The following is a 10994-nucleotide window of genomic DNA, read 5'->3' on the forward strand; positions in this document are numbered from 1 at the left end:
AATCAGACACCGCCTCCTGACTAGTTCATCTATAAAAACACCTGCATTTCATTGCAGATCGGCAATCCATTTTTCTGGGACCCCTCTCTGTAGCAGAAAGGTGTTATCTTTTTTTCACCTATTAAATTCCCACTCTTTTTTTTTCATTTGTACTTTTGCTTTTATTCAAAAGTTCTGTTGGATTTATCTCAAGATTAAGGACCACAGTATGATAGCCAACAACTCAATTTTAGTGTACAAACTGCTTTAAACTACATATACATTTTCAGAGTTAGAGAAATGTAATATAGTGTCCTTCAGTTTAAATGTTGAGAAGAATTTTGCAAACATGTAGAAGAAAAATAATTTTTATATATGTTCCTTTGGTTCACTAAACTTTCTCCTTTTTGGTACTGACTTGACTAGAAGAATCAAAGTGATGGAGGACTTTTCTCCCAGATTCATGTTGACTTCTCTTCCGATTTTCTTTGGAAGATGTTACTGGTTGATTTCCATTTGCCATTTTATACTGACTTTTCCACTTCTTGTTTCGCTTTCAGACATATCAAGTTCAGATGGTTTATTGACTAACTGCTCAACCTGAGAGTGAGAAATGGAAAGATCTGGACTTTCTTTATACCTCATAATTTCATCTTCCTAAAAAACTAAATTTGATTCTCCTAATTCAGAAAATCCAGGGATTTTTTTTCCTGCTCTTTCATTTTAGTTCCAATGTCCAAATCATCACTTGTATAATGCTGCTGTTCATCTTCTACGTCTTTGTCCCTCAGGATTTTGTGAAGTCGTGTTTTTATTTGTTTTGGTGATAGTAGAATTGAATCAATATTTTCCATTTGTTCTCTCTCAGTGGTCACTTTTACTTTGAAGGTGTGAAAAGGTGTTGAGACTTCACACACATTTAAATACCTAGGCTTCCCTTCAAATATAACTCCTTCACAATCACCATCCTTAAAACCGGGAGGCTGGGAATCTAGTAAGTTCATCACAGTAAAAAGGTTTCATGGTCAAACAAACATCATTAGGTAAAGGCCCCAGATTTTGCATTAGGATATCAATCTTGCGAATGAGGAGAATGCTTGCTTTCTTGGTGTCAGTACATGACATGCTAGATTTGTTTCTTTGGTTTTTACTTATGAAGTAAGTCCATGAGTGGTCCATTGTTGGCATATTTGAATTTGAAATGGTAACATTCTGAAATTGTCTGAGGATCTTCTGGGTTTGTGTATATAGCTAAAACAGCCATCCTTAGGTATTTTTTCTGTAAAGCATCATAATGTCCTAGCATCTATTTCACTAACTGTGTAGATCCTGGGCAATTTTTATCTTCTCTCAGTATTTTGACCAAAAGATCATCTAGATATCTGATTCCATAAGAACATTCTGGAAATATTCCTCTCAAATATTTCCATACAGGATACTGAAACTGCTAGGAGCCTCTTCACTAACACCAAAGACTGGTGTTCAGGTGATATCTTATTGGGAAATACCAGTGCCGTCATGGAAGTCCTCTGCAACTGGGTAGTGGCCATCTTCTTCTGATAAAATATTTTCTTTAATTCAAAATTATGTCTGAGGGGCAGGCCCCAGAAACTTTCCACTCTTAATCTCACTCTTTGTGTGTCCACATCTTTGATCTCCGTGGTCGTGAGACAACAAACCTCGGGTGTTACCCCAGACAATGAAGCCGCTTCAGTGTATTTTGAGGGTACATGTAATATTTTGGTACCTGTATACAATGTGTAATGATCAAATCAGGGTAACTGGGATATCCATCTCCTCAAACATTTATCTTTTCTTTGTACCCCATTTTCTGTATCCCTTCATCCATTGATGGACACTTAGGTTAATTCCAATATTTCAATTATTTATTTTTAATTTTTGTGGGTACATACTAAGTGTATATATTTATTGGGTACATAAGATGTTTTGATACAGGAATGCAGTGCATAATAATCACATCATGGAAAATGGGATATTTGTCCTCTCAAGGATTTATGCTTTGTGTTACAAAAAAAATCCAATTATACTCTTTTAGTTGTCTGAAAATGTACAATTAAATTATTATTAACTATAGTCACTCTGTTGTGCTAGCAAATAGTAGGTCTTATTCATTCTTTCCAACTATTTTTCGTATCCACTAACCATGTTCACCTCCCCAACACCCCCAACTACCCTTCTCGGTCTCCAGTAAGTATTCTTTTACTGTCTATCCCCATGAGTTCAATTGTTCTGATTTGTAGATCCCACAAATAAGTGAGAATGTGTAAAGTTTGTCTCTCAATGCCTGGCTTGTTTGACGTAACATGATGACCTCCATTCCACAAAGTCCTTCCCACTTTTACCTTTCTTCTCCTCAAGCAAAAGGAAGGGGGCTCTTTTGGAGCTGTGAGCTGTGCAGCCTGGGGTTAGGAGAGGAGTGATGCCAGCACTCCATTAGCCACCCCTGCTGGAAACTCAGTAAGTTCCCCCAGTCCACTGGCTCTGGGATCAGTTCAGTACTAGGACTGGCCTAGAAGTTGCAGTTCTTGTGGCCTAGATTGCCTTTCAAGTTTATTCAGGGCCCCAGAATACCTTCAGCCACAGTAGCGAGGTTTGTGAGAACTCAGGTTTGGACCACTGGGATTGGCAGTTCCCCTCTGGCTAGGGCTGGTTTAATGCTCTCTCTGTGGGTCGGTGTCAGCTGAGTTTGGTTCAGTTTTGCTTTCTGCTGTAACAGGTAGTGCTGAGTTCAATGCCTCACAATTACCACACTCTCCCTCTTGCCAGTGCACAGAAATGCTCTCTGCACCACGCCTCTGCTGCCAGGGGATGGGGAGAGGTGGGGTCCACAACTCAAGACTGTTTTTCCTACCTCTTCAGTGCCTCTTTCAGTGATATGAAGTTAAAAGCAGGTACTGTGAGTGCTCACCTGATCTTTGGTTCTTATTAAGGTGCTTCTTTCCTGTAGATAGTTGTTAAAATGGTGTCCTTGCAGAAAGTACAATTGGCAGAGCTTTCCATTCTGCCATCTTGCTCTACCTCCTGATTCCATATCTTTGACTATTGTTAATTGTGTTGCAATAAACATGGGAGTGCAGATATTTCTTCTCTATACTGATTTCCTTTCTTTTGGAGGTATAACCAGCAGTGGGATTGCTGGATCATATGGTAGTTTCATTTTGAGGTTTTTGAGGAACCTTCATACTATTTTGGCCTAGTGGCTGTACTAATTTACATTCCCACTAATAATGGGGTATGAGTGTTCTTTCTCCTTATCGTTGCCAGCGTTTGTTATTTTTTATCTTCCTGATAAAATCAATTTTAACTGGAATGAAATATTATCTCATCATGGTTTTGATTTGCGTTTCCCTGATGATTAGTGATGTTGAGCATTTTTTATATATCTGTTGGCCATTTGTATGTCTTCTTTTAAGAAATGGCTATTCAGATATTTTGCCCATTATTTAGTTGGGTCATTTGATTTTGCTGTTGAATTGTGTTCCTTACATATTCTGTTTATTAATCCCTTGTCAATTGGATAGTTGGCAAATATTTTCTCTCATTGAGTGTACTATCTCTTCACTTTGTTGATTGTTTCCTTTGCTGTGCAGAGGATGTGATGCCATTTCTGCTTTTGTTGTCTGTGCTTTTCAAATCTTACCAATAAAATCTTTGCTCAAACCAATATCCTGAAGCATTCCTCGATGTTTTTTTCTAGTGTTTTCATAGTTTTGGGTCTTAGATTTAAGTCTTTAATCTATTTTGATTGATGTAGTTGTTAAAGATTTTTCAGCTAATCCATCGCATTCTGTAGTTTAAATTACATAAGTGAGATGTTCATTTATTTTTATTTACTCTGTTTTAGGTTCACAACTTTATAGATTGATGTTTTTCATCACATCATCAAATTTCTCAATTTTTTTTCAAATATTGCCTCTACCTCATTCATATTCCTCTATTTCTGGAACTCCAACTTTTAAAATTAGATTAGAATTTTTTACTCTGTTCTACCTCTTTTCTGCCATATTTCCTCTTTTTTTTCTCATTGTGTTACTTCCTGAATAAATTCTTCAGATTCATCGTCTAGTTCACTAATATTCTCATGACATATTTAATCATCCATCATACCTAACCATTATTTGTATTTCAATAGTTTTTCCCTTCCAAAATTTTTATTTTATTCTTTTTTAAGTCTGCTTGTTGCTTGTTAATTTTATAGCACCTTGGTGTATTTTAATCCTCTCTTTTGAAGCATATATTATTTTAAAATACTAAGTGTTGCCATTTTATAGTGTGACTGATAAATCTAATATCTAAATGTTTTGCTAGTTTGATTTATTTATTTGTTTACTCTGCTGCTGCTCATTCATATTGCTGTGTTTGCTTGGGTGCTTGTGATTTTGGCAATTAACTTCCATTTACTAGAACTTTCTCTGCAAGTATTCCTTGAGGCCTGGCTTGCTATTGGGTAGCTTGTTTTCATTTCCTTCTTATAAGTTCCTGAGGATGCTACCAACCTGGTACACTTCTAAACTAAAATAGTATTAATAGCTTCTTTGAACTACCCAGATGATATGAATTCAATCTGCAATGCTTGTGTACTGACCTATTAAATTATTAAGAAAACCTTCCCTCCCATAAATCTAATGCTAAGTTTTAATACAACTAGTTAATTTTGTAATCTGTTTTCTATTGGCCCCCTTTATTCAGCCCCTTGGAGTTCCATGCCAGAAGAATCACCTATGAGACCCAAGAGAATCACCTATGAGATCCTACCTTGAGTAATTTTGTCTCTTGCTACTATCTGCCACTGCCCTACAAAAATTAAGGTTTAAGTTCATCTGAATGTTGGCAATTATCTTCAGGGGGATAGTTCCACTTGTCTGTCAGAATTGTCATTTTATGTTCGTTTTTGACCTCTGAGGGAGGCTGAATCAGAGCGCATTTTCTTCCACAATCCCAGAAACAGTCCTTATTATGTCAATTAGCGTGTGTATATGCACATGCAAAAACACATATATATGCGTATGCATGTATTTGGGTTGTTTCAGTTTTTGTTGCATCTGAATCCATGAGAGCCCTCAAAAAAATCATCCACATAGTCTGTGAACCCTATCACTAATACCACATAATGATTTCTGCTTGTCCTGGAAAGGAAATTAAATAAAGTTCAGATTCTTGTAACCCTTCCCCAAAGATAGAGACTACGTAATGTCATCAAATTTCCTGTTAAATCTTTTTATTTGTTTGAGGTTTGTGTGGTTGATTGCTTACTTATCTGTTGCTTGCAACAAATCATATTCTGGCATTACCCACAAATACTTGCCCCAGAAACAAAAGGTATAATTTTTAAATCTGTGTATTAATTTTTAAATAAATACTAACTTCGTGTTCACAATTCCAACAGACTGATGACATTGAATATGATTCTGTCCTTGCACCTTGGAATCACAATTTGTGGGACTTAACTCTTTCAAGGGGACAAGTATAAGGAATATTTCTATGTGTAGTGGACATTGGCCATGTTTTCCAACTTGTCAGTCGCTTTTGAGTGTTCTTGCTTTGTTTGAGTAATTCCAGGCTCTAACAGTGCCAGAGCAGCAAGATAAAGGCAGGAAAAATAGAATGGTCCCATTTAAGACTTTGAATCGGAAATGAGTACCTTAGGAGGGAGAACAAACTCAGCTTCCACTTGGCTGGCTTTACGGAGCAGTGTTGGTTTTAAGACCAACTACTAGCTAAAGGAGATATCATGCTGTTGGAAATTGCGGTACAATAAAGAAAAGTTCCAGCAAATAGGATGTTAACTGTGGCATTAATATTATCAGACCAATTTTGCATGGTTTGGTACATTGCTCCTTAATGCTTATACTTGGGCCTGGTTCTCTAACCCTTGCCTCAATAATGTGTGCAACTCAATATTCTCCAAATAAACTCCTTTTAATTTAATTAATCAGAACCAGTTACTGTTGTTCTCATTTGAGAACCAGAGCCAAAACGAGAGTCAATGCCAGGAGCACTACAAGGAACAAAGGGCCCAGCCATTTACAGCCTGGGAAGCCAGTGACTCTTGATACACACAATAGGCAGGTAGTTGCATGCTAGATCTGGGGAATAGACAATGTGCCAGCTGAGGTTGGAATGTTAAAGAAAATGCTACCAAATTTTCAGAATATTTGTGTATAGGAGACTTAACTTTCTGTTTTCAGCAAATTTCTACAAGAAAGAGATGAAAACCTTAATGATTAGCAACTGTTCTATTTCTGAGAAAGATATGCTAAATCTTCCACTATAATTGTTAATTTGTCAAATCCTTCTTGTAATTTGATGTTTGCTTTATGTATTTTGAACCCATATTATTTCATCTATAAAAATTTAGAATTGCTGTATTATCCTGGTGAGTTGAAACTTCTATCATTATGAAATGACTCTTTAATCTCTAGTAAAGCTTTTGGCCTTAAAATCTATTTTATTGGATACTGGCATAGCCATGTCTTTTTCTATCCTTTTACATTCAACCTTCTGTATCTGTGAATTTAAGGTATGTCACTTGGGTAATCAAGGGGGTGGCCTATGGTAGACGTTGCTGGTTGTCTGTCTGTTCCCCATTTGTTTACATGGTTCTCAATTATTTCCAGTATGCCCAACTAAAATAATTCACTTTTCTTACCTTACTTGCAGTTGTGATTGGTCATGGGATGGTTCTGGACAATGAACTACAGGTAGAAATTCATCAGGAGGACACCCTTTCTGAATAAAAAGCAAAGTCCATTTTGAACTCGAGCCTTTCCCTTATTCTCACCTGGAATTTCAGATATAATGTCTGGAAACATAGCTGCCACTGTTGCGACCATAAGGATGAATGACACATGCTAAGCAGGTGAAAGTGGCAAATGGAAAAAGTTAGGCCTTTATGTCTTTGTGGATGCTTGCCTGCCTGACTCTTGACTCAAGGCTTCTCTGCTTGAAACAAATAGGCCTTACTTAAACCAGTATTTTGGGGAGGGGGATTTCTATTAGCAGCTGAACACATTCTTAAGATACAATTGTAATGTTAGAATTCAGAATCTCCAGGAAAGGGGTATCTGTACTTTACTGTACCTAGAAAAACCAGGTTCAGTTAGGGAAGTGACTCTGTTCTTCTCTCCTGTGTTTGAAACCAGAATGATCAGTGTTTATGGGCCTTTGCAGATACATCTTTCTTCTTCTCTTATATGTGGCTGTTAATAAAATTTCTAAATAAACAACCCTCTATTCCTAAAAGCATTTTCTAATTTGGAGAGACATAAGGTTTTGTGGTTAAGAACACAGTTTCTGGAGTCAGTTAGCGATTGTTCATATCCTGTTCATACCCTCACTTTTTGGTTACTGCTTATGTGATACTGAGCAATCTCTTAATGTTTCTGAGCTTATTTCCACATCTCAAAAATGGGGAGAGTAGTAATGCCCATGTCATATAGTTGTGGAAGGATTAAATGAAGCTCTTCAGGAAAGCATGTAGGAGAGTATATATTGACTTTTTTTTTCCATCAAGTGTTACAATTTAAAACTTGGAACTATTTTAGAATTTCTGCATTGGTTGAAATAAATTTAAACACCATTCCAACTCTAAAATTCAATAGCTCTGTTAAATATATGAGGGTTGTGTGATGGAGAAAATCAGAACAAAAAGTTTAAAAAAAAATAGAATGGGAGAAGGAGGCTGAGTTTATTTAGATTCATGTACATGAATATTTCTGTATATTTACTTTACTATTACTTAGCTTTGGAACTACTAAAAACATGATAACTCATAGTCTGAGTGATGTTGGATTTGCCAGTTAATTATGTTCCTTTACAAGAAGATATCTTAAAATAAGTAAACATTCCAACACGTGATTCTTAATTTTTTCTCCTAATACTTTTCTTGTTTTCCCCGTAACAAAACTGGAAGCCATCCATAAGTGTTATTTAACATTTACAGAGCACCTAATAAGTGCAAGGCACTGGCATCTATTATACCATAACATGTTATTTTCTGTCATTTTGAAAATGAGAAAACTGGGGAACCAAGACACCAAACGCTGCATCCAGATTTACTTGTATGTTAAATAGGGTTATTAGGATTTAGGTTAATCCACGTAAAATCTCTGATTTTATCAGTATAATTCAAAACAGAAAACAATTTTGCACAAGTTTAATCATTTTTTAAGACAAAAAATTAGAACATACTTCCAGGAGTATTAAGGAAATAGGAGTACTTTCATATTTTTCTTGAAGGAATGACTTTCTTTTCCAGAACAAAGAAACTTAAGGGCTCCAGTAAATCAGTGAAGATGGAAATAAATGCAATATTTGGAGGATTTATGTACCTATGAGCTTACAACCAAATTGAATATGAATACATATATACATAAAAAATAAATACTACCTTTGGAAAACATATGTTTGATTTAGCAGATTAAAAACAAGCTTTTCCAAAAGAGAGGTAAATTTATTCAATAAGAAAATACATTAAGCCACTTCTGTCCTTTTAATATCTTCAAATTCTAGCAGATTTTCTTCTAACCAGAGACCATTGTTATACAAGAAAATTGTTAGCTGCTATAGTACATTCATATACTACTAACTGAAGTAAAAAAATGTCAGTTTGATACAGCTCTTTTAAGGTTATGAATGTGTGTTTTTATTACATTTCTCAAATATGATGCAACAACCCACAATGGAAACACTTGCATTAAAATGACACTCGGACCAAATGTTCATGCTTGAATCTCTCATAAAATGCCTCTAGTGAAGTGGTGAATAGACATCTATGAACTCTAGTTATTTTAATTTGCTAATTGATATTTTATTACCACCTTAAAGAACCCTTGTATAAATTTATATGGAATTAGATAAAATTATAATAAACCTATAGTGTCATTTGAAGCATCTATATTCCAATGCAATCAAGAAAAACAGTCTCAAAAGAGCCCTCAAAACCTTGAACCAGTTAGTCATTTATTTGTTCTCTGGATTTTTTGCTGCCTCTTTCATTTCTATCCTCTAGTAGAAGCAGGAAGATATGTTCATTTTTAGGTATACAAAAATACTGTCGTTATTTTAACCTTCTAGAATATTACAAAGTCTGACATGCTTACTTACCTGTTGACTTTCCCTGGTGTTGTATACATTGAAAGATTTTACTTTAAGTGGAAAAATGGTTTTCATAAACATCTAACATCATTTCCCCAGGTGTATTACAAAAACTGAAATTCTAAATATGGAAATAAATGGTACGTAAACCAACAAATATCACCAAATGGCAGCAAGGAAAACTTTCCACCTCAATACCTTCAAAGGCTGACCTAAAAAGTTTGTTTAAAACAGGGTTTCTCAACTTCGGCACTATTGACATTTTAGGCAGGATAATTCCTTTTTTGTGGGGAACTATCCTGTAAATTGTAGAATGTTTAGCAGCATCCCTGGCCTCTACAACCTGGATGCCAGTAGCAACAATCTCCCACACCCTCCCCCATACTACATACTATGCCAACCAAAAACATCACCAGACATTGCAAATATACTCTGCGGGGCAAAATTACCACTGGTATAAAGAATTAGCTCTAGATGAATAAATGTTTATAAAACATATTAGTTGGTTTAGGGTTATCAAGTTTTAGATAATATTTCTATCATACCCTGTTATGTATTTAAGTTTGCTCTAAAAGTATTTAAAGCTTTTAAAAAAATACAGTAAACTGTGGCATGAATTAGGTAGGGATAATGTTTGTTCTATAGTTTTAACATATGGTAGGAACTCAACAATTGTAGAGGGGATTGAGGAATGGATAAATTTGTAAAATTCTCATTAAAGGAATATAGGGGCTTGGTCTAAACTCAAGCATGATTAGTCATGACCCAGGTAGCCACTGTAGAATTGAACACTGACAGCCCAGGCAAGGGGCCCAGGCAAGGGCTGAGGAGAATGGCCTCAACATCAGCTGTGGGCAGGAAATAGTCTGCTAAGCAGAAGAGTGTATTCTTTTTTGAAGAATTATGCACTAGCAGGTTATTCAATGTGTATAACACAAAAAGGCTGGAGCCAAGATGACATCCAGAGGGTCCGTAGGTGGGCAGGCAGGCAGTTAACATTGTGGAAGTAGGTAAACCCGTAACAGGACTCCAGTCACCGTTTTAAGATATGGGTCAAGACTTCAATTCCTGAGAGATGACTGAAACAAAAATGAGTATGTCCCATGATAGTGTACTGGTTAGGCAGCAGAGATAAAGACTTCAGCAGAGAAATGACTTTGATATATTTACCAGAATTGAGGTTCTGGCTGTACTCATAGGTTTCCCTTGTACTGCATGAGTAGATTCATGGTAGTTTGTATGCTTTGGTGGGCAATATTTTAAAGCTTAGGTTGCAATTATGTTAATACTTATATATGTGTTTGTATATGCACTCACTGAACTACACATACATACATGCTCTTGGCTTTAAAATACTCAAACTCTGCCAGGTGCCATGGCTCACACCTGTAATCCCAGGACTTTGGGAGGCCAAGGGAGGAGGATTGCTTGAGTCTAGGAGTTAAAGACAAGCCTGGGCAACATAGTGAGACCCTGATTCTACAAAAAATGACAGAAGAAAACAAAAAGCTAGGTGTGGTGGCATGAAACTGTAGTCCCAGCTACTCAGGAGGCTGAGGTGGAAAGATTGCTTAAGATTAGGAGTTCAAGGCTGCAGTGAGCTATGATCACAGCGTGGCACTCCAAACTATTCAACAGAGTGAGACCCTGTCTCTAAAATAAAAATAAAAAATAAAAAGTATCCAAACTCTGGAAGATTAATTTGGAATAGAAACACCATTATTCTGAGTAAATGTGATCCTATAGTATAACCATATGATAAACGTAATGAGAATTCACTGCTGTTTTAGCTCTAACAGAAAGAGCTATAACAAAGATCCAAAATCTCAGTTCAAGGACTTTATAGTGACCACAAACCTTGCTGTCCTAGACCCTCCCTGATAGAAGTGTCACCACGG

General features: G+C 36.2%; 1 pseudogene; it reads right to left on the minus strand.

Annotated features, from left to right (window-relative positions):
• Window positions 1–348: 348 nt before the first annotated feature.
• On the minus strand, window positions 349–1529 carry LOC105513537 (annotated as a pseudogene).
• Window positions 1530–10994: the final 9465 nt, after the last annotated feature.

Source organism: Colobus angolensis, unplaced genomic scaffold (assembly GCF_000951035.1).
Source record: "Colobus angolensis palliatus isolate OR3802 unplaced genomic scaffold, Cang.pa_1.0 Scaffold231, whole genome shotgun sequence".
In the NCBI taxonomy this organism is placed as follows: Eukaryota; Metazoa; Chordata; class Mammalia; order Primates; family Cercopithecidae; genus Colobus; species Colobus angolensis.